The sequence below is a fragment of the Hemiscyllium ocellatum genome, chromosome 4 (assembly GCF_020745735.1).
Source record: "Hemiscyllium ocellatum isolate sHemOce1 chromosome 4, sHemOce1.pat.X.cur, whole genome shotgun sequence".
NCBI lineage: Eukaryota > Metazoa > Chordata > Chondrichthyes > Orectolobiformes > Hemiscylliidae > Hemiscyllium > Hemiscyllium ocellatum.
Genome location: NC_083404.1, coordinates 93,702,965 through 93,728,373, shown reverse-complemented (window position 1 = coordinate 93,728,373; position 25,409 = coordinate 93,702,965). Strand labels below are relative to the sequence as shown.

The following is a 25,409-nucleotide window of genomic DNA, read 5'->3' as shown; positions in this document are numbered from 1 at the left end:
TGAACATATTGACAAGAAGCTGCCAATGTACTTTCAAGAAAAGAAAGTATAAGTTTATTACACAAAAGAAAATAAATGAAATGTATTACACTAGACAAGAATTATTGCAATGAACTCATTACAAACATCAGAAATAAAGATTCATTCTTTTTATCTTAGCAATGCCCTTACAGACACTCAAATCCCCATGAAGAGCCATCCTCTCCCGGTACTAAAGCTTCTCATTTGGCTGGCATAGCTCTAAACACTCTCCTATTGGTAAACTTTGTGCATTCACTCAATACTTTTGGTTTCATTTAATGTTTCTTCCAAGACCCTTGAAACAAACTGTTAACTCAGCTTACTATTACTCTCAACATGTGTTCCTTTAATCCATGACTTCAATAATACTGACAGTTCTACAGAAGAGTGTTATTGGAGTCAAAATGTTAATTTAGTTTCTCTCTTTGCCGTTACCAGATCTATTGAGGTTCTCTAGCAGGTTCTGTTTTTTTCAGATCTTCAGTATCCATGGAACTTTGCTTTTATTCATGGCTACAAAAGCCTTGGAGAATATCTTCCTCCATGACACCCCACAGCCATCTGTGTTTAGAGTTTTCTTCTCACTGTCTTCACCACAAATCCTCTCCCCAGCCCCAAATGCTTGAAGGCTGCGTATAACAGCAATACTGCTGTCATTGACCTCTTCACTCTGCATGAACCTTCTCTCTCTCTTTCATAGTCCAAACACCCAAGTCAGAAAATACCTAAACAATTATGTTCCCAGGTGACTAGTTGGTAAAATCACATGACTTCTTGTAAATACCGTTTTGAACTCAATATTCAAAATTGCTCTCTGCCCTTTGAAAAGGTCAGATTTTCACATAACTGAAAAATTAAAATCCATTTCCTGCACTTTATAACTCAGGTTCTCAAAATAATAATACAAAATGGACCTTCATAACATGCCAAACTGAGAATATTTCAGAGTGCACTCAAAGCATTTCGAAATTCTAAGTGCATGCGTATAATCATATCAAATGACAGCTAATCTGCTCCTTAGCACTAATAGCTAAAGCTGCCACTATCACTTATTTCAGTTGATTCACATTCACTGGGACATTTCCTAAGTAGATTTCTTACTAGGTTGTCTTCAAAAAAACAAATTTCAATTAATGTAATATTTTAGTTTATGTGACTCCTACCCATCTTCTTTTGTTTCCATTCATTAGACAATTTCTATGTTATGACATAAACATTTTGGTTATGTATGGTGGCGCTGATGCATAATATACTCAATATTGTAAGAGAATTAAATACTTTTCAATTGTCCATAATTTTACATGTGGTTACATATTTTAAGTCTTTTCCCCCTTGATTTGGCAATTATTGCCTTTCGGCTATGCCTGAAGCTCCATAAATGGTAAGCTCATTGCTAATTATTTCAGGTAATTAATCTAAAATGCTTGGTCAGCGTAAAATGCATAAGGTGTGGACAAAACTATCGTGACAAAACACCACATTATTAGATATGTGTGAGATAATTAATCTCACTCCAACCACCATCATAGTTGAGTACTAGAGGCTGGATATTCATTATTGAAGCTCAAATCAAGAAATTTCCAAACTAACTGAACTGCTTTGGTTAAAAAGTTTCGCAATTTTTGCTCGAGAGAAGAAGGGTGGAGGAAAAGGTACATTTGCAGGATGACGTAGGTGTGCTGAATAGCAGATTAGTTGCAATATCTGCCCTAGTTCTCTAAGACGCCAGAGAACTAGCTTTCCAGTTGTTTCAAGAGCAACTGTTCCAGTTGTTAGGTTTTCTACCCACTCTTAACTCTTCATACCTTCTGCACCAACTCATGCGTCTACCAATGCCCCTCAGATCCTGTATGCCACTTCTATAGTCATTCACACATGATTCATTCGGGGTAGATTAAAGAAATATACAATTCTAACAATCTAATCAGGCTTCAATCTAATACTTTCTAGTGAAACAGGTCTTCATTCATAAATTCACAAAAAGGCTTTTAAATATCAAGTGGTTCATCTCTTATAAAAATGAACTTTCAGTCAATCTCCACAACAAAGACAACAAATCTTTTACTATCCTCTCTAAAGTGTCAATCAAATTAAGAACTTAGAATTTCCTCATGAAGATAATTATGGCTTTTGAAACTCAGCCATGTGTTTATAATGTAATAATAATAGTATAACCCTTCAGCCAATGGCAAAGAACTAATTTCAAACTGCTCAGAAAGAGCTTAGCATTTCCTTTAACTTGCCATTGACAGCCTGTCCATCTAAGCAGCCTAGCAGCTTTTTATGTCTGAAATGCAAGGGATTTAATAACTTCATAACTTGACTGTTATACAGACCTTAGCCACTTCCAAGAGCATTTAAAACCTACTCCATCAATTCATGACTGGCATACTATGGGTTAATGTCTTTGCAGCAGTCTGAGGACTTCAACCCCTTCACTTGATTCCACATCTTCATACTCTCTTCTTTTCTTACAAATTATTGTCACATGTCACTGCCCAACATCTACATATCACCTCTCCTACAATTCCTTCTACTTTTCATGCACAGAAGTAATTCCACAACATCAAAATTGCAAAATACATATGGTGATAACCCATTGTCTTTTACACAGGGTCTCTAAGCCATTTGATCCTTTTATCCCTCTTCTTCCTCTGTCAGAAGTATTAAAACCAACATATTCTAACATCTTTCTGTTCTGAAGAAGAATCATATTAGATTTGAAATGTTAACTGTATCACTCTCTCCAAGATGCTGCTAGGCTTACTGAGTTTCTCCAGTATTCTGTGTTTGTTTCAGATTTCCAGCATCTGTAGTATTTTGCTTTCATTAATACAGTTCCCCATTTTATAACTGACCTCTTTCTAATTACACATGTCACCCTCATTTCCTGTAGATTTTAGTTAAAAATGCAATAATTAATATGTACTGTTAAAATTTATTGGAAGTCAACAAACTGATTTTTCAAAAACAACTAATGCATTGAATGTGGAAATTGCTGGCTGGGTCAACATTTCCTACCCATCCCTGACTGCCCTGCTAAAGTAGGGGTGAGCTACCTACAAGAACTGAAGTTGTTGGTGTGCATGGGTACCCGCAGTGCTTTAGGAAGGGAGTTCTAGGATTTTGAGTCAGTGACAATGAAGGAAACTTGCAGGTATATGCTAACCTCACCCTTTGAGGAGGTAAAGTTCACTGTTTGGAAAGTGCTGTCAAAGGAAGCCTGGAGAGTTACTGCAGTGCATCTTGGAAATGGTTCACATTGCTGCTACCATACATTGGTCATTGAAGGATTAATGTTGAGAGTGATGAATGGTATGCCAATAGGACAGATTGCTTTCTCCTGGATTGTGTCAAGCTTCTTGGGTGCTGCTGGAGCTACATCTATCCAGGCAAATCGAGGATATTCTATTACTCTCCTGACTCGGGCATTGTAGATAGTGAACAGTCATTGGGAGACAGAAGGGGAGTTATTTGCTATAGATATCCAAGCTTCTGACCTGATCTTATAGCCACAGTATGAGTATGACTGGATGAGTTCAGGTTTTGGTCAATTGTATCCCCTAGGATGTTGATAATTGGGGATTCCATAATGGTAATGCTATTAAACATCAGGGGATGATGGTTATATTCTCTTTTATTGGAGGTGGTTATTGTTTGATATGTGTGTTGTGAAATGTAATTTGCCACTGATCAGCACAAACCTGCATAATGTCTAAAATTTGCAGCATTTGGCCATGAACTGCTTTAGTATCTGAAAAGTCATGAATAGTACTGAATATTGTGCAATTATCAGTGAACATCCCCACTTCTGACTTGATGTTAGAAGGAAGGTCATTGAAGATAGTTGGGCCTCAGACACTTTCCTGAGGATCTCCTACAGGGGTATCCTGGTGCCCGGCTCACTGACCTCCAACAACCATCACCATCTTACTTAATGCCAGGTATGACTACAACCAGCAGAGAGCTTTTCCCTAATTCCCACTGACTCAAGTTTTCCTAGGGCTCTTTGATGCCATGCTTGGTTAAGTGTGATCTTGATGTCAAGGACAGTACCTCTCACCTCAACTCTTAACCGGAGCTCAGTTCTTTTGTTCATGTTTGAGCAAAGTCAGTAATGAGGTCAGAAGTTGAATGACGAATGGAATGCAAACTGAGTGTCAGTGATCAGGTTATTTCTTTGTGAGGGTCACTATATAATACAGTTGATATTCACTTCCATTATTTGCTAATGATCAATAGTACTCTGATATGGTAATAATTGGCTAGTTTGAATTTTTCCTGCTTTTTGAGCACAGCACAGGCCTGAGCAATTTTGCACATGTTGGTAGATGTTGGAGCTGTACTGCAACAGCTTGGCTATGAGCCTCAGTGGCACAAGTCTTTGGTGCTACTGACACAATGTTGTCAGGGCCCATACCCTCTGCAGTGTTCTTCATATAATGTGGAGTGAAACAAATTGCCTGAAGACTAGAATCGGTGGTGCTGGAGATCTCAGGAGGAGACCAAAATGGACTCTCCACTTGGTAATTCTGGCCTGAAAAACGTTAAAAATACTTCAACCTTATTCTTTGCACTGGTGATGGGGATATTTGAGGGGCTTTCATCTCTTGTAAGCTGTTTGATTTTCCATCATCAATGGCAACTGAATGTGGCAGGACAATCAAATGCTGATCTGTTGGCTATAGGAATAGCTTAGTGCTGTCCATTGCATGCTGCTTTCTCAGTTTGACATGCAAGTCATCATGTATTGTAGCATTACAAAGTTAATACCTCCTATTTAGGGTCGGCCTAGTGATGTTCCTGGTATACGCTCCTGCACTTCACATTGAGACAGGTTTTCTATCCCAGCTTGATGGGAATAATAGGGTGGGGGATATGCTAGCCATGAGGTTACTGATTGTATTTGGATGTAATTCTGCTGCAGCTAATGACCCACAGTGTATCATGGATGTTCAGTTCTGAGTTGATAAAGCTTTTTGAGGTCTGCCCCATTTAGCACAGTGGTGAAGCCATGCAACATAATGCAGATATGCTCAATGTAAAGACAAGACTTCAACTTCACAGTGACTGTGCAGTGGTCATTCCTATCACTACCATCATGGACAGTTACATCGAGGACAGGTAGATTTAAGAGGACAAGGTCAAGCAGATTTTTCTGTTTTGTTGATATGTTTTGTTGCAACTATATGATTTCAGACTCAGGCAACTAATTCAATAGTGGTATTGCCAAGTAACTCTTTGCTGATGGACATATTTTTCTTTATTCTTGTTGGGGACATGGGCATCATTGGCAAGGCTGAATTTTGTTACCATTCTTATATCTACCCTTGAACTGAGTCAGTTGTTAAACCATTGCAGAAAGTAGTTAAAAGTCAAACATATTGCTTTGGTTCTGGACTCTCATGTAACTCAGACCAGGTAATTATGGCAGATTTCCTTTCCTATAGTGCATTAGTGAACAAGACGGGTTTTTACAACAATTAACAATGATTTCATTGATGCCATTAGACTAGCTTTAAATTTCACATTCCGTTTTAGTTAATGCAAATTCCACCATCTGTCACACTGGTAAACCCAGGTCTTCAGAACATTAGCCCTGTGTTTCTGGAACACTAGATTGCTAGTTCAGTGACATTACCCCTTTTCTTATTTTTAAATAAATCTGGGCAATTCGTGAAGTAAATTTAATTTTGTAAATCTGTCGGTTTCTTCAATCCACTACTTTAGAGATGTAGCCATAGCCTGCATTTTAAAATGCTTGTTTTGGATTCAGGACTTTCACCTGTCGCAGATTTTTAAATAAAGGGCCTTCAATTAACTGGGTGAAGTTTGATTGACTTCTTAAAAATAATGAATGTATTAGCTTGCTTCCTGGTTTGCAGAATCTCATGTTCAGAATATTTTTTTCATGTCCTGAAATTAATTCTCATTTCCTTCAGGACAGTATGAATATTCCATGAAGTCCAGGGAGATCAGTTAATCTTAAATCCTGATAATTTAAGATATAGCTTTGGTATACTGGTTATGAAATTCTCTAAAAGCTGCATCTACTGCAGAAATGATCTTCTAGTGAATATTTTTGGGAGTAAAGTAATTGCATATTCGTTTTCATTTTCATAACCAATTCTGTATTTTAATATTTTAGACAATGCACAACAATATGTGAGAGCTGTAAAGGACAACGCACAGGCAAAAAATAAGTTTGAAAATGCAAAAATGTGGGAAGACTTTGAAGTTGCTTTGATATGTAAGTATAAATGTGAAGCTTAACAGTGACTTCTTAGACAATTTTTAATTGCACAATGGACTGGGCACTCACAATTATTAGATTTTATTGAGAACACAAGCACATATATTTCTGACCAGCATTTCCTTCCTTGATTAGGATGAAGACCAGCACAACTTAATTTCCTTGTTGCATGCAATATGGGCAAAATCTTATGACAAAGGGTGGTGAGTGCCTGGAACGTGTTGCCAGAGGAGGTAGTGGAAGCAGACAGAATAGCAGCATTCAAGCAGCACCTGGATAAATACATGAATAGGAAGGGAATAGAGAAATACAGATCCTCGAAGTGAAGAGAGTTCCAGTGTGAAAGGGCAAAATGTGGCAGCACAGGCTTGGATGGTTGTAGGGCCTGTCCTTGTACTGTATTGTTCTTTGTTCTTCTTTGTATAAGGGTCTGAATAATGTAGGGTAAGGCAGGAAACAGAACAGAATCAGGCAACAAGTGTGGCGAGGCTAATCTTGGCTTTGAGATAATCTCACTCCATCATTTACACATCATAGTGAGGCTCTCTCTAGGCAATGGTGAGATGTTAACTGATGGAGATTAACACATTTTTGTAATGCCCTGTTAGCAACACAACTCACCTCATTTATATTCTGCCTCTTACCTCACCAAGTCAGCTGAATGTTGGTAAAACCTTACAAGTAAAGTATAGCAGGGCAGATTCTGCTTTCCCAAACAACCTCCATATTAGAAACCAGGCACCAATATCTCTGGGACACCAGCTATACAATCCCCACAGACATTGACATCTGACATAGGTCAACCTCTAAAATTAATCCTGGCACATCTCTGATCCACTTACAGGGCACTTTGGCATCGTCAATGCTGCATCTCAGGCTGCACAGAAACACAGAATCCATACAGTGTGGAAAGAGGCCATTCAGCCCATTAAGTGCACACTGACTTTCTGAAGAGCATCCCACACAGAGCCAGGCACCTACCCTATCCTTGTAACCCCGCATTTACCATGGCTAATCCACCTAACCTGACCATCTTTGGACTGTGGGACTGCGGGAGGAAGTCAGTGAATGAAGAGGAAACCATTGGGGAGAACATGGGGAGAACATGCAAACTCCACACACACAGTCCACCCGAGTTGGAATCGAATCTGGACCCTTGGCACTGTGAGGAATCAGTGCTACGTGTGAAGCCACTATGCTGCCCCACACATGACTTCATCCGGGCCAATCTGTCAGCTGCAGACGCACTTGCCCATGACAGTCTCTGAGTTCTTGTGGAGACAAAGTCCCACCTTTACGTCAAGAATACCCTCCATCATGCTGTACCACACTATCATCATGCTAAATGGGACAAATTACGAGCAGAACTAGCAATTCATCCATGAGGCACTCTGGGCCATCAACAGCAGCAGAATTGTACTCCAACATAATCTCCACAAGCAACTAGCATTGCGAGTGTGCGCGCTGTGCTCAGGGACATGCACCCCACTCATGAACTGGACCATACTGTCCCACCTGTGCATCACCCCATCCAGCAGGATTTGTCCCAGGATCATCTCTGTCTACAACCATGCAGGGCAACTCTGGGCTGACCATATTTGTCTGGGTGCACAATGGGCTTTTAAAGATGTCTTGGGCACAAGGTGATGATCTGCTGGATGGCAAGTTGTACTGGGAATGAATTATGGCGAGAAGGAGCAGAAATTGGATGTGAAAGATGCCATAGGAAAATGGTAGTTAATGAAAGAGGTGAGCTTGGTTCAGAAGTTGCAGGAATTTGTTTATGCGTATGTAAAGCTTTTTAGGTGCCAATAGTGATAATTTTGTGAAAATGTATTTGCAGGAATTTCATCTACTCACTATATTCAAAGGTGAAAGCACATAGAATAGTGAAAAGATGTTTTATCCCTGTATTACTAAATTACTGACCAATGTACTTCATCAAATGTTCCTCTGCCTGCAGCTATTGGATCACCTGGATACAGTGAATACAGGAAATCTGTGAGAGGTGAAGCACATGCCTGTAAGGCAGCCTAATCTTATTTCTATTATTTAAATGAACTAGCAGTAAATCAGCTTGGCCCCATTTGAAAATGTGCTTGCCCTGCCTGATTTTATTTTGTATTCATAGTACCCAAGTAACACAATAAGTCCAGATGTAGAAATTGAAACATCTGCTCCTTTGTGAACACTTAAAGTGTTATATCCCAGGCGGGGGTTTTACTAAAGTATCAGATTTCACCATAAGCAAGCATTACAAACTCATCTCGCTTCCCAGAAGCTGTGAGGCATTATCTGAGAAAAAAATAACAAATGCATTGTGCCCAGTTATATAAATGCAAAAATATAGATGGATTTTAATTTTAATTTTTCACATTTAATCCTTTCCATGTTTCCCTGAGGAATTAAATGGTACCTACAAGATCATCAGCATTGTGATGAATTTCTTAAGGCTCCCTCTGATCAATTCCTATTAGGAACACCATAAAAATAGCAAGAATGTTTGATGTGTTCTGCTTCTAGTAACATTGTCAACACATTTAGAGTCACAGAGTCATAGAGATGTACACTCTCGACTTTGTACTCCAGCATCTGCAGTCCTCACATTCTCCTTACCATTAAGTGTATAGGTACTGCCTATTTGCTCTACCAAAATGTAGCACCTCACAGTTATCTAGATATGTTGATAGATATTTATCTATAAACCTCATCTTCCACTCCTCGGCCCTTCGCCCCATCTAATCAAGGTCCCGTTGCACTCTGAGGCAAACTTCTTCACTGTCCATTATGCCATCAATTTTATTGTCAGAAATTTACAAATTATGCAAAATGGTACAAATAAAATGTCTCATCATCCAATGTAAAATAACAGAATTATAAGGCATAAACTGCAGAGATTCTCTGTAGAATGACTTACTAACCAATAGCCAGAGTTTCAGAAGGGCACAATTCCTCCAGAATTTTCGATGAAGTGGATTATGACAAGCAATCTGAGTTATTGTATAAGCCTTCCAGAATGTTCCTAACAAATTTCCATCAAATAGTAGCAATTAATTAAACTCAAACAGAGCATGAATTAGGGGAAACATTATGATTCAAAAATATTTTGATTGAAGAACAGTAAACAATATGATTCGATGCAGCAAATCTAGTCATAGTGGAGGAACCGAGTGGTGGGCAAAGTAGAGAGCAGGAGTTCCAGGCTTTTTTTGCATGCAACAACTTTTAATTTTCTTCAACTATTTGCACATTACAGGTAGAAGTGAATGTGAAGACTGAGTGGTAGCATTGCTAGATTATTAACCTAGAGACACAGCTTATGTACTGGGGACTTGGATTTGAGCTTCGCTTCAGCAGATGATGTAATTTGAATTCAATCAAACATATCTGAAATTAAGGACCTACTGATGTCCATGAAATCATTGTTGATTGTTGGAAAAACTCATCTGGCTTACTAATGTCCCTCGGGGAAGTAAATCTGCCATCCTCATTTCGTCTGGCCTATAGGTTACTCCAGACTCACAGAAATGTGGCTGACTTTTAACCATCCTCTGAAATGAAGAAAGTGAGGACTGCGGATGCTGGAGATCAGAATCAAAAAGTGTGGCACTAGGAAAGCACAGCAGGTTAGGCAGTATCTGAGGAACAGGAGAATCAACATTTCATGCATGAGCCCTTCATCAGGAATAAACCCTGATGAAGGGCTTGTGCTCAAAATGCCACACTTTTCGACTATCCTCTGAAATGGCCCAGCAAGTCCAGTCTAGCAAGCTCAGTTGTATCAATCCCTACAAAGTCTTGACAAAGATCTAATTGGTCAGGTCCTAAACGTCATAGCTGCTAGACTGGGTCAAAGCAGGTAATGAGGGAACTAAAAAGAGAGAAAAACCTACTTGACCTCATCCTGGCCAATCTTCCGGCTGCAGGTATATGTGTTCATGAAAGTGTTGGTATGAGTGACCACTACACGGTCCTTATGGAGACGAAGACCCACCTTCACACTAAGAATAACTTCCATCGTGTTGTGCGCCACTACCACCATGCTAACTGAGACAAACTTCGAACATAACTAGCAATTAAAGACTGGACCTCCATGAGTCGCTGTGGACCATCAACAGCAGCAGAATTTTACTCCCACATAATCTGCAACCACATGGCCCATATAATGCCTACTCAACCATTACCATCAAGCCAAAGGATCACCCTGGTTCAATGGACAGTGCAGGAAGGCACGCCAGGAGCAGCACCAGCCATACCTTAAAATGAGGTGCAACCTGATGAGCTACCAAATAGGACTACCTGTGTGCCAAATAGTATAAGCAACAAGTGACCGACAAAGTTCAGCAATTCCACACCAACAGATCAGAACTAGGCTCTGCAGTCCTGTCAAATCCAGTTTTCAATGGTGATGGACAGTTAAACATCTCACTACAGAAGAATGCTCAGTGTAGTGTCTTAGGCCCAACTATCTTCATCTGCTTCATTAATGACTTTCCCTCCATCCCAAGGTCAGAATTGGGGATGTTTGCCAATGTTTGCACAATGTTCGCCAATGTTTGCACAATGTTCAGCACCATTCACGACTCCTCAGACACTGAAACAGTTCACATTCAAATGTGATAAGATCTGAACAATACCTAAGCTTGGGATGACAAGTGGCAAGTAACATTAGTGCTACACAAAAATATCAGAAATGGCCACCTCCAATAATAAACAATCAGCCACCACCTCTTGACAGCCAATGGTGTTACCATCACTGAATCCTCCATGATTATAATCCTTGGAGTTACCATTGACCAGAAAGTGGACTCACCACAGAAACATTGTGACTACAAGTGCAGATCAGATGCTAGGAATACTGCAGTGAGTAACTCATCTCCTGACTCCCCAAAACCTGTCCATTATTGACATGAACAAGTCAGGAGTGTGAAGAATACTCCTCAGTTGCCTGGAGGAGTACAGCTCCAACAACACTCAAGAAATTTGACACCATTCAGGACAAAGCACCCGCTAAATTAGCACTATATCCACAAATGTTCACTACCACTACCAACAGTGCTCAGAAGCTGCAATGTATACTGTCTACAAGATTGACTGCAGAAATTCACCTGTAAACTGGGCAAAGTAAATCCACACTCCATTAACAAATGAAGAAACAGAATAAAGAAATTTTGATCACGGATAATAATAAACACATACATTATGATATATGAAACCTAACAATAACAGATGAAAGTTAATACAGACGAAACACAATATGACATTGCACAGACACATACAGACTCCAAAAATGGGTTGAGATAGTTTGAAAGAAACGATACTGTAGGACATAGAGGCTCATTCTGACTTATCAACAAATGTTCTGGGCCATTTTTGCCAAAACTGATGACTGCCCAAACATATAAAAATAAGAAGTCATGGTGGGTGGGCAGGAGTTAGTCATCACATGGGCTATAGAAATGAAACTGAATAGTGGAATCACGATCATAGGAAGCAAATCAAAAGGCACAATGATATGGCTGGTATAGCATTGCTGCTCCTTAAGGCTCTGTAAAAAAATTTAAAAACTCTCACTCTTAGCTCTAGTGATCCATTCTGTCGCAGCTTTCTTGGACGTAGTTCATATTGTGTGCAACTCATACAGCTCACCATTACTGATGTATAGATTCAGTACTTTGAGTCTGAATTTGAGTGCTTTTGACCTCTCGTCTTCCCTTGAGGGGCTTTTGCATTTCCTGAATCCCTGCTGTAACCTTAGTGGCAAACTTTGAATTGGATCAAATGTGGTGGTGGGGGTGCTACTACTGCTTGCATGCCATGCTTGCATTGAGGTTTAATACCAAATGCAATGGTGTTACTCTGCAGAAAGATAAAGTATGAATATCTAACTTTAAAGCATAAAATCTAAGTAAGATTATAATTGGCATTCAGCATATTATGCTTCGGTCTATAATGAACGTTCTTAAATCTCCTGCTGTTCTGATCAGTACATATTTGCAATTATGGAAGCATTTATTCACACTGAAAGAGCTTAGACATCATTTTTCTCAATAATGAAGCAATTTGCACTTGAAATTTTAAGAGCCCTCAAACTGTCAAATTAAAGCAAATGCTTTGCATTCTCCCTTTTTCTGTTCATCTAGTGGTCAGAAGTGTATTCTACTCCAACACCATCTGCAATTCTCCATGAACTGCCTGCTTATATGTTAATATCTTCCTTCCCAATACTTTTACAGTTAAGTATTTTGACTTCTGATGTTCAATTTTGGCTATTTTGATGACCTGAGAAGACCAGTGTCACAAGAGGAACTGGAAAAGCAATGATACCATAAGGTTTATTCAGTCAGATGTTCCAGGAATGAGCATGACATTAAAGTGCCTTGCATTTGATGTAGGTGTCACTGAATTGAGCACAAAAATAGCAATTAAATTCAAACTAGTTCCAAGATCAAATATGTTAACTATTTGAGCAGAGACTGTGAGGTATGCACAGACATAATAGAGGACTGCTTGCCAAAGCAGGGCATCTTGCAACATGTCTAGTTAGTTACACTTTCAATTGCATATGGACGTTTGATATTTTACCCACAAACTTATTCTAAGTGCAAGATGGTAATGGTACATTTGAAAGAGCTTTTCTCCTCTCATGTTTCCATATAAACACTTTGAGGATTAAATACTTTCAAGGGTTAGAAATCAACGCAGGCTTGGTGGGCTGCAGAGCCTGTTCTTGTGCTGTATTGTACTTTGTTCTTTGAATACTGCCAAACATAAAATCAGAATGAACCAGCACAAACGTAAAACATTTAATGTTGCAATTCTTTAAAAAAAATTAAATATACCAAAAATACTTTATTGAGCGACAATTGATTAATAAAGTTGAAATAAGTTTATCTCACACACAAAAATACAGTTTAAATCAGCATTAATTACTATCTGTGAATGATCCCATTTTTAATGCTTCAAACAAAATCATTTCCCTGATAATGTTGAAAGCCTGCAAGCAAGTTGAATTAGCAGAAATTTTAAATGGTGATTAAATCATCACAGAATCATGCAAGAGTTACGGCATGGAAGCAGGTCACTTGGCCCATCATGCCTGTAATAGCCCATTAAATGAGCATCATTATCTAGTGCCAATGTCCTACTTTTTTTTTCCTCATAGCCTTGCATGTTATTTTAATCCAATTAATCATCCAATGGCCCACTGAATGTCTCAATCATCTTGGAATTATGTCCAGTTTTGTGGCAGGGCCAGCTTCTTGCCAATTTTTTAAGTTGGAATGAGCTCAAATAAACACATAAGCTTGAATTGCATTGAATTTAGTTTGCACTTTAAATTACGTGAGCTCTTGCGTCGGTTATGTGATGTTTTGGTTAGTTGTGTTGAAGAAAAAGCAGTGCAAATGAATGGGAAGACAGGCAAATTAATGTTCATTACCATTAACATCTGAGCGAGCTTGGACATGTTTTAAATTGTAAAATTTTGAAATGTTTGATAATTGTTTAACATCAGCAAATTAACTGCCCTCTAATGTAATTTCCAGATTTTTAGTTGTTTCCTTTTTTTTACCATATTTAGATATTGTTGTCATAATTTAATGTGCGTGCCTTTTTCACTGCAGTATATAGCATGCACTTCAACTTATAAGGGAAATGCTGAATATTGTTTGTGCCAGGAGTAATTTGCAGTGCAAAAGAAGGGAGGGTGAGGTACAGAGATAACACTTCGCTTGCAATTTAATAATCACATCTGTTCTCTCAATCAACATAAATGTGTGTAATTAGCAGCATCTTCTTTATAGGTGACCTGAATGATGTAAACATCATATATCACTGCTCAGCTCCTATACACTAACTGACTAGAGACAACTGTTGAAAGACTTGCCCTCAGATGGACAAAGACAGCAAATTTGATGAGGTCAGGCTATTTGGAACATGCCCTGCTTTTTATGATTATTCAGATACTGAAAATTATCTTGCCGTTGCTTAAACAAATAAATTACATTTTATCAATGTGTGAAGTTGCATATGAATCTGAATTGCCAGGTTCCTCGAAATGAAGCTGTATCCATATCTTTAAAATTAATAGTAGTGCTGTGACTCATTGCCACTGGCATTTTTCAAATCCTGAGAAGTGAAACAGGAAATATTCAGCATTTTAACACCCATATTATATAACTAAGTTGCATTATGCCAAATACATAATAAGCATACCTTCCTCCTGAGAATTCATCAGAATTAGGGCAAATATAGTATTTTGACCTTAAAGCACTGAAATTCTTTCCATTTGGATAATAAATCGTTTCTAATGTATTAAGAAGCTGGAATTAACAACTTGAATGAATAAACAAATAACAGTTTGCATTTTGTTTTTAGACAAGGTTGGTAATTAGGTCACCAATTGAATGCCAGAAAAAAGTTATAAATTTTCTTCCCAAATGTGTCGCTCATGGGGCATCAGGGCTTTATCTGAAGGCTAAAGACATCATTATAGGTTCCCCAAACTCTAGAATCAAACCAAATGTAATTTGTGTTCCCAAGAACTTAGTCAAATAGTTAAAACAAATGGCCCAATGCTATCTTTTAATGCACTGTTCAATAAGCTGTCAAAGTCTTCTGAGACCTCTTGTATTCAATATTGCTGCATCTCATCACTTTCAGCTTGGCTTAGAACAGGAAAAAGACTTCTTCTAATGATCAAGTTGATTTGCAGGCTGCATAAAATTAGGTCTTTGTGGTTTCAACAAAATTTACAATGACATACCAGTAAGTTCTTTATGTAGCAGCTGTTCACATAACTTCAATTACGTTTACTCCACCAAAACACTGGTGTAAAATAATTCCAGTTACATTTCTGTCAACTTTCATACAGTAAACAAAATAAATCAGACTGTTGCTTTATTATATTCAGAGCTCAAGAGAATAAGAAAAACCATGAGCCAATATGCACACTTTGTTTCTTTCAACATTAATGGTCTAATTATGATACAATCTCAAGGCAAGAACTCAAAAACAGCTGTACTTAAAGGTCAGAAATTCTGATGTTTTATTGCTTTGTCCTTAAGGTTGTGTGTGTTGTGCCAAACGGTTTTGATCTGTATTTTGTTAGTCCGGATTTAATTCACTACTGCAGCTTCATCAACTTTATGCAGATGGACGTTTCAGTTGGGTCACTGAAGGGCATCCATTGCAATGATGGATTAGTCCACAGCTATGGTCATTGGTATTTCCGCTGGATATTCATCCACACAAACAACCAAATTTAGCTTGACAAACTACTATTTAGATTTGGTTCACAGTGATCATGTCAAAATATTGACATGGAACGAAGGTCATCACTGCTGATTCTGAATTCCTGAGTGCTTCCCTAATTGACTTGAATCCTAGCAGGTAACTGCAACTCACGTAAACGGAGATGGCAGTTGTGATGACCTAATAGGAATCACCTCTTGTTTGTAAAGCAACATTTTGATCAGTGATTGAGATTGCACAATAACACGATGTCAAACTGAATGAAATAAATTGGCTAATTCTAAACTGGCACCAGACAAAAAATACCACTGAATCTGTCAGAACCATCATTAAACAACTGCATCGGGCTCAATTACACTTTTAAGGAATGGCTTAACATCACTTTCTGGGGTTGATGCCAGTCCAACAGTATGTGTTCTGAAGCGGTCCCGCAAAGCAACCAGTCATAAATAGGATAATTCAGGATAAGGGTGTGACTGGCAAAAAAAAGGACAGACCACTTCACTGGTGTTCTTCTGTTGACAAATTGTCGGACTATAAGATTAAAAGACATTGTTGTTGGAGTAGATCAATATTGGAGCTAGCTTAATAGCATGGCTGATTGATTGTGGATTAACTTTACTTTCCTCACTGCTCTCAACTTAATTCTTCACTTCTTTATATATCTCTTGAATGATGAACTGGACATTGCTGTTACGAATGCGAGACTTTGGCCTGCCCCTTTGATTTAGGTTAAAATGCATTACATAAAAATGCTTGAAGACAGGCCCATGTGGTTTGTAATTAAAATCTATTGAAAGTCAGGTGTCCACTTTCATTACCTGACACAAAACAACGGCAGCTGGTCTTCTGGTTAACACGAACATAAGTAGATCCTGAAAAGGGGCATATAAACAGACACTGCTACAAAACATAGAGGGAAAAAGGCTGTTTTCGTATGCCGCCATGCAGGATGCCGTAGTTCTCTATTTGGAAAGATAGAATTTATGGAGATGAAGAACCAGAGGGTCCCTTACAGCTCAAAACCAGTTCTGAGATACTCAGAAAATGGAGTGAAGTGGATTGCAACAGCCACTGGAAAACTCACTCTCACACAAGGAGAAGGAGGCATGCTGAAAACTTCAAGAAGTTTGGACTTTAATCAACAAAGCTACCTTTGTGTGGAGAATGTGGTATAATGTGCAAACGGACTTTAAAATATTTTAGTTGTGTTAATTAGTCACTATTTCCCTTTGCAGAAAAATTACCTTTACTGTTATATATTTGTTGCCAATTAAATAATTTTAACTCCCTGGTGTTTTACGTTCTTTTCTGCAGTAATATTTTTAAAATGTGAAATTTTGCCATTTAAGTATTTCCTTTGATTGCTGGGAAATTCATTGCGAAATGATCAGTCTCTATGGTGATCGTCTACCCCACTAAACTGGCAGGACAAGCATAAGACATCTTGGCAACCCCCACTGGGGTTCAAACACTGGCAATCTGCTTGACTACATCAATATTCCACAAAGGAAGGTTCTGATGACTGCTGGGAGAAAGTGAGGTCTGCAGATGCTGAAGATCAGAGCTGAAAATGTGTTGCTGGAAAAGCGCAGCAGGTCAGGCAGCATCCAAGGAGCAGGAGATTCGATGTTTCAGGCATAAGCCCTTCTTCAGGGGCTGAAGAAGGGCTTATGCCCGAAATGTCGAATCTCCTGCTCCTTGGATGCTGCCTGACCTGCTGCGCTTTTCCAGCAACACATCTTCAGCTCTGATGACTGCTGGACTCATCACTGTGTTTTCCAAATTACCATCTTCAGTAGCTTGGCCCCTAAACAGCAAAACCAATGCCGCAAAAAAGTTTAACCTCAAAGGCATTAAGTACCTCACAACAGCACTGATCCTTGTGTCATAGCACGGGTCACAGACCTCCAGTCTGAAAAACAACCCTCCACCACCACCCTCTGTCTTCTACCTTCAAGCCAGTTCTGTATTCAAATGGCTACTTCTCCCTGCATTCCATGAGATCTAACCTTGCTAATCACTCTACCATGAGGAACCTTATTGAGCGCCTTACTGAAGTCCAAATAGATCACCTCCGCTGCTCTGCCCTCATCAGTACTCTTTGTTACTTCTTCAAAAAACTCAGTTAAGTTTGTGAGACATGATTTCCCATGCACAAAGTCATGTTGACTATCTCTAATCAGTCCTTGCCTTTCTATATGCATGTAAATCCTGTCCCACAGGATTCCCTCCAACAACTTGTCCATCAACAATATCAGGCTCACAGGTGTATAGTTCCCTGGCTTTTCCTTACCACCTTTCTCAAATAGTGGCACCACATTAGCCAACTGCCAGTCTTCTGACACCTCACCTGTGACTATCAATGATACAAATATCTCACCAAGGAGTCCAGCAATCACTTCCCAAGCTTCCCACAGAGTTCTAGGGTATACCTGATCAGGTCCTGGGGATTTATCCACTTTTATGCATTTTAAGATATTCAGCATCTTCGCCTCTGTAATATGGACATTTTTCAAGATGTCACTATCTATTTCCCTACATTCTATACCTTCCATGTCCTTCTCACAGTAAACACTGATGCAAAATACTCGTTTAATATTTGGTTCCACTTATAGGCTACCCTGCTGATCTTTGAGGGGTCCTATTCTCTCCCTAGTTACCCTTTTGTCATTATGTATTTATAAATATCCCTTTGGATTCTCCTTAAGCCTACTTGTCAAAGCTATCTCACATCTCCCTTTTGTTCTCCTGATTTCCCTCTTAAGTATACTTACTGCCTCTTCTAAGGATTCACTTAATCCCTGCTGTCTATACGTGACATACACTTTATTTTTTTTCTTAACCAAAACCTCAAATTCGCTAGTCATTCAGCATTCCGTACACCTACCAGCCTTGCATCCCACCTGAAAAAAATATACTGTCTCTTGACTCTTGTTATTTCATTTCTGAAGGTTTCCCATTTTCCAGCTGTCTCTTTGCCTGCGAACATCTGCCCCCAATCAGCTTTTGAACGTTCTTGCCTAACACTGTCAAAATTGGCTTTCCTCCAATTTAGAACTTCAACTTTTAGATCAGGTCCATCACTATTTTAAACTATGGTCGGTGGATCCAAAGTGGTCCCTCACTGACATTTCAGTAACCTGCCCTGCTTTATTTCCCAACAGTAGGCATGTTTTGTAACTTCTCTCGTAGGTACATCCATATACTGAATCAGAAAAGTTTCTTGTACACACTTAACAAATTCCTCTCCATCTAAACCTTTAACACTATAGCAGTCCCATTCTATGTTTGGAAATTTAAAATCCCCTACCATAACCACCCTATTATTCTTACAGATAACTTAGATCTCCTTGCAAATTTGTTTGTTAATTTTCCAGTGACTGTTGGGGATCTATAATACAATCCCAATAAAGTGATCATCCCTTTCCTATTTCTCAGTTCTACCCAAATAACATACCTGGATGTATTCCCAGGAATATCCTCCCTAAGTACAGCCATAATGCTATCCCTCATCAAAAACACTACTCTCTCTCTCCTCTCTTGCCCCCTTTTCCATCCTTCCACAATGCTTGTATCCTGGAACATTAAACTGTCAGTTCCGCCGAACCCTAAGCCACAACTCTAATTGCTATGACATCCCAGTCTCATGTTCCTAATCATACCCTGAGCTCATCTGCTTTCCCTGTTAGGCCTCTTGCATTGAAATGAATGCTGTTTCATTTATCAGTCCTATCTTGTTCTCTGCTTTGTTCCTGCCTGCCATGACTCTCTGACTCACTCCTTTTCCTAACTGTACCAAGTCTCAGATTGATCTCTTTCCTCACTATTTCCCTGGATCACCCCCAATCCCATCTTACGAGTTTAAATCCTCCTGAGCAACTCTAGCAAATCCCCCTGTCAGTATATTAGCCCCTTTCCAATTCAGGTGCAATCCAGGTCACTCCTACCAAGAAGAGATTCCAATGATCCAAAAATGTGAATGCTTCTCCCTTGCGCCAACCCTTCAGCCATGCATTTATCTGCTCTATCCTCCTATTCCAACCCTCACTAGCTCGTAACACTGGGAATAATCCACATATTACTACCCTTGAGGACCTCCTTTTTAAATTCCTGCTTAACTTTCTATATTCTCTGTTCAGAACCTCATTCTTTTCCCTTCCTATGTCATTAGTTTCAATGTCTATAATGAGGTCCTGCTGGTCCCTCACTCCTTTGAGAATATTCTGCACCCTCTCTGAGATATCCTTGATCCTGGCACCAGGGAGGCAACATAATTCTGATTTTTCTTTGCCAGCCACGGAAACGTCTGTCTGTGCCTTTGACTAGAGAGACCCCATCACAATTGATCACTTGTAACCAGACATACCACTCATTATACTAGCGCCATTCTCAATACCAGAAACTTGGCTGTTCGAGCTACATTCCCCTGAGAATCCATCATCCCCGACATTTTCCAAACATTCATCCCCTACATTTGAGATGGGGATAGCCACAGGAGATTCCTGCACCACCTGTCTCCTTCTCCTGCCTTTTCTGGAGTTAACCCATCTGCCTGACTGTATCTGCGGCTTTTCTCTCTTCCTATAACTGCCATCCATCATACCCCCCTAACTCCTGTAAATTTCTCATTGCCTCTAACTGCCACTCCAACCAATCCATGTGATTTGATAGGATTTGCAACCGGAGACACTTCCTGCAGACATACTCATCAGTTACATGGGAACTCTCCCCGAACTCCCACATCTGACAGGAAGAGCACACCACTCTACTAAAGGCCATCTTTGCTCCTTCACAGTCTACAGACCCAGAAAATAGCACCGTCTTATTGTTCTAAAAGAAAACAACTGCTTCAGGCTCACTTTGTACTTACGGTTTATAGTTTTAAAATTTAATCAAGAGATGGATTTCATCAAGAAAGAACCCACTGTACTCACTAGTGTAGATTTACAGTAAGGTTACACTCTCTCAAATACGATTGTCCAAGGTCAGCTGTGAAGTTCCCTGTTAACTTTTCCTCGATGCATTCAGGTACCAGAGATATTTGAACTCAAAACAGCAAAACTATGTGGATTCACTGCTGTGTCAGAAATCAGTATAGATTTCTTTCTCTAACAACGTGGTCACTGTCTTTGTCTGTCTTCTACCTATTTAAAGTACCATTGTTTTGAACGTTTCCGCCAAAGTTCCAAAACAATGCAATAGAACATAAACAGTAATTGCTGCTCCTGGAATTCATGCTCCACCAATACCTCAAAAAAAGAGCAGATCTTCAAGCCACAATTTCATCTGACCTCCATTTTGGACCACCCAAGTCTCTCAACCTCCATCCACCAGGAACCATAATGTCTGATCAGCCCTAAAGTCAGCCATGATAAGCATCTGCAAAGAGATCCTTGATCTCTGTAGCACAGAACAGTTGAGTTAGTGAGGTGAAAAGCACCATGAGATATAGGTCCTAATTGAGCACTTGTGCAAAGTGATTGATGGCTATAAACATTTGCACACATAGACAAGAAATCAGTAATGCAGCAAGCAGCTCAATATGAAAGTGCCATGTCACAAACAACACGATTTTGGCAAGAAGAACGCGAAAGATTGAACAATTTAATGGACATCAAAGACATGAGTAATTTCTTCAGTTCTGTTAAGTCACCTGATGAAGGAGCAGCACTCCAAAAGCTAGTGCCTCTAAATAAACCTGTTGGACTGTAACCTGGTGTTGTTTGATTTTAACTTTGTTCACCACAGTCCAACACTGGCACCTCCACATCATGTCCTTTCAACTTGAACATTCTCTTATATTTCTCAACATCCTATCGAGCTCAGTCTCAACACCACCCTAGTCTGTGCCAAAGTTGAAAGTGGCATTCGATAGCTAAGAAACAAAGGTTCTAGAGCAGATGGATTCTCAGATGAAATTTTGGAAAACAATGCTGATATACCTTGATACAATTTAATTTCCCTCATCTGGGAAGAGGAGTGCACCCTGGAATCTAAGGTCAGTGCACCTGTGACTATATTCAAGAAGGAGTACAATTCTAATTGATATAACTCCAGAGGTGTCTACCTATCTACAAGATGCACTCCGAAATTCCAAGATTCTCAGATGGCAGCTTCCAAACTCAGGAGCAGCAGATACATTGGATCACTGTCACCTGCAAGTTCCCTTCCAAGTGACTCCTCATCCTGATTTGGAAATATATTGCCATTCCTTCACTGTCACTGAGTCAAAGTACTGGAATTCTCTCCCTAACCACATTGTGGATCAACCCACATAGGTGAACTGCAACAGGTCAAGAGGACAGCTCAGTACCACCTTTCTCAAGAGCAAGTAGGGACGGGCAATAAATGCTGGCCAACCAGCAACACTCATATCCCATGAATGATTAAAAAAAAAACTCCTGTCTCAGTAAAGAGCATTGCAAGGATCCTTCTCAAGAGCATTGCAATCCCTCTCAGTGGCTGAAGAACATTGTGCTTTTTACCTAATGTGAGACACAACGGACATAATCTTCACTGCACAAAAAATTAAAGAAAAATACTAGGAACATCACCAACTGCTAAACATGATCAAGTTCAACCTTATTTTGACTCAATCAACTGTGAAGATTTAAAGAGTAACTGTGAAGGTTTCAAGAGTAATCTGCCCATATTCGGTGGCCTTAAAACTTTTGCAAACTCCACAATAATGTGCAAGTTATATTCTTCAGGGTTCAGTGAACCAGAGTGAAGCAACTTATCCTTGATCTTAATGAACTATCTTGGAAGAAGATGATTTAAGGATATGTAATAAATGAGACCTTTGTTGGATAGCTCACATCCAGAAAGCAAATTTAAAAAAATATGTATTGGTGATACGGTCATTGACAAACTTATAATAGAAGTCTCTGATGGAAAAATAACATTTGCACTATGGTGAGTACAATTTTAAATATTTGTAGATGTATTAACTTACATGGAATGCATAATCTGAGGTTTATTAGTTCTTGGGCACTTTAATTTGCAATTATGAAAGTTCAAGAGACTTTTTTGATTTAATATAGACTTAAAAAGAAACTAATGATACAAATGTACCTTCTGTGTAATTATTCCTGTTCCAGTCAAACTCAACTGGTCTGCTACTAAATGCCTCCTTCAGCTAGGATTAGCTTGGAAACAAAACATCAATTCAACCCATCACCCTTTGTGAATGAATTTGCATAAAAAGGATAATAAAGGATCTGAATCTATGCATTTGACAAAGACTAATTGGTTCTTCCTTGAACCATACCCAATATAAAATGTTTTGTTAAAATCCATCAATTTGCTTATTTGAAATATGTTTTCAGACAAACAGATTAATAAGAGATTAATAATAACATTTATCCTCCCACTTCCATAGAGGAGATCACAATAATAATGGCAGATATATTGGTACGGGTGGAGAGATAGGAGTTTGGGGAGGTCTATGTCAGTGGAACAGTAATCTGAAGGTAATGCAAATTCTTGGATTAAAAGCCTGCCATGGCAGCTAGTGGAATTTAAATTCTATGGATAATTCTGAACTATACATTGAGTCTCAGTAAATAGTAAACATGAAGAGGTGACAACTCTATCTAGACTTCCAAAAGGCCTTTGATAAGGTACCACACGGAAGGCTGCTGAGCAAAATGAGGGCCCATGGTGTTTGAGGTGAGCTACTGGCATGGATTGAGGATTGGTCATCTGACAGAAGGCAGAGAGTTGGGATAAAAGGTTCTTTTTCGGAATGGCAGCCGGTGACAAGCAATGTCCCGCAGGGTTCAATGTTGGGGCCGCAGCTGTTCACATTATATATTAATGATCTGGATGAAGGGACTGGGGGCATTCTAGTGAAGTTTGCCGATGATATGAAGCTAGGTGGACAGGCAGATAGTACTGAGGAAGTGGGGAGGCTGCAGAAGGATCTAGACAGTTTGGGAGAGTGGTCCAGGAAATGGCTGATGGAATTCAACGTGAGCAAATGCGAGGTCTTGCACTTTGGAAAAAAGTATAAAAGTATAGACTACTTTCTAAACGGCGAGAAAATTCGTAAAGCCAAAGTACAAAAGGATCTGGGAGTGCTAGTTGAGGAATCTCTAATGGTAAACATGCAGGTTGAGTCCGTGATTAAGAAAACGAATGCAATGTTGTCATTTATCTCAAGAGGATTGGAATATAAAAGCACCGTTGTGCTACTGAGACTTTATAAAGCTCTGGTTAGGTCCCATTTGGTGTACTGTGTCCAGTTTTGGTCCCCACACCTCAGGATGGCCATACTGGCACTGGAACGTGTCGAGCGGAGATTCACATGGATGATCCCTGGAATGGTTGGTCTAACATACGAGGAACGGCTGAGGATCCTGGGATTGTATTCATTGGAGTTTAGAAGATTGAGGGGAGACTTAATAGAAACTTACAAGATAATACATGGCTTGGAAAGGGTGGACGCTAGGAAATTGTTTCCGTTAGGCGAGGAGACTAGGACCTGTGGACACAGCCTTAGAATTAGAGGGGGTCAATTCAGAACAGAAATGCGGAGACATTTCTTTAGCCAGACAGTGGTGGGCCTGTGGAATTCATTGCCGCAGAGTGCAGTGGAGGCCGGGATGCTAAATGTTTTCAAGGCAGAGATTGATAGATTCTTGATATCACGAGTAATTAAGGGCTACGGGGAGAATGCGGGTAAGTGGAGTTGAAATGCCCATCAGCCATGATTGAATGGCGGAGTGGACTCGATGGGCCGAATGGCCTTACTTCCACTCCTATGTCTTATGGTCTTATGAAACCATCATTGTTTGTTGTAAAAATCCATGTGGTTTACCGATGTCTGATAGGGAAGGAAATCAGCCATTCCTACATGCTCTGGCCTGTACCCTACTCCAAAATCACAGCACTGTGCTTGAATATTGACTGTCTTTTTAAACAGTTTAACATGCCACTCAGTTCAGTTGGGTCATAACAGTGAGACTGACATCCTACACACAAATAAAGAAAAAGAAACTGGAGGTTGACGTGCACAGCTCTTGGCCACACACACACTGGATGTCACCAGGATCCTGCACCAGGAAAGACAGGAAGGCAGTTGCAAGTCAGCTCCCAGATCCAGGGCTTCGTAGTTTGATTTTGGTGAATGACAACCAGGAAATCTCTGGGCCTGAAAATCAACATGGACTAGCTACCTTTGAATTTTGCTGTTGAATGCAAGAGTAAACAATTTGGGTACAAGAAATTTTCAGTAGCTCTGCATATAGGCATCCCATTCTGCAGGAAGTACAGGAGAAGGACAATGTTTTGCCACATTAATTAAATAGTAACTTTGGGCCTGCACCATCTCGAGGAGAGGTCCTGGAAATTTCAAGTTTAGGTGAAACAAGCAGTGACCTGATTTATGCATTATCTATCCACTTTGCTTGCCTTTTATACCAAACAGAATTGGCATTCCTAGAAGGCAAAGATAGCGAGAATTAGTCCCCTTGTGTTTTATCAGCCTGTAAACAATTACAGTTTTGGCAAGCTTTCCTGTTGGAGGTTTATCCATAGTAGCATTAATTGTAACAAAGCAATGGATTACTCCCAATGTTAAAATAGTGGATCAGTAAATGTCACAAAAGCACATTAAATTTTAATATGCAAATACTGTAAACAGTCATTACCGCACATCTTTGAAAAGCAAAATTCATATTCACATGCTGTAGGCACAAGAAAGAAAAATGTGATTTACCTGAATGCCACCAGTTCAGAGAAAATCAATAATTCAAGTTTCTGGAGAGATTGCAATGATTATTTTCCAACCTCTTATTCTCAGTGGAAAAACTGAACACACATTTAGGTACAGACTGAACTCCATTTTCACATTAATTGTCCACATGATCTCCTC

At 39.5% G+C, this 25,409-nt stretch overlaps 1 protein-coding gene across 2 annotated transcripts in view; it reads right to left on the bottom strand.

Moving 5' to 3' along the window:
- The window catches only part of LOC132815447 (RNA-binding Raly-like protein), a 495,989-nt gene that overhangs the window by 265,496 nt on the left and 205,084 nt on the right, over positions 1 to 25,409 (bottom strand). The window lies entirely within an intron of this gene.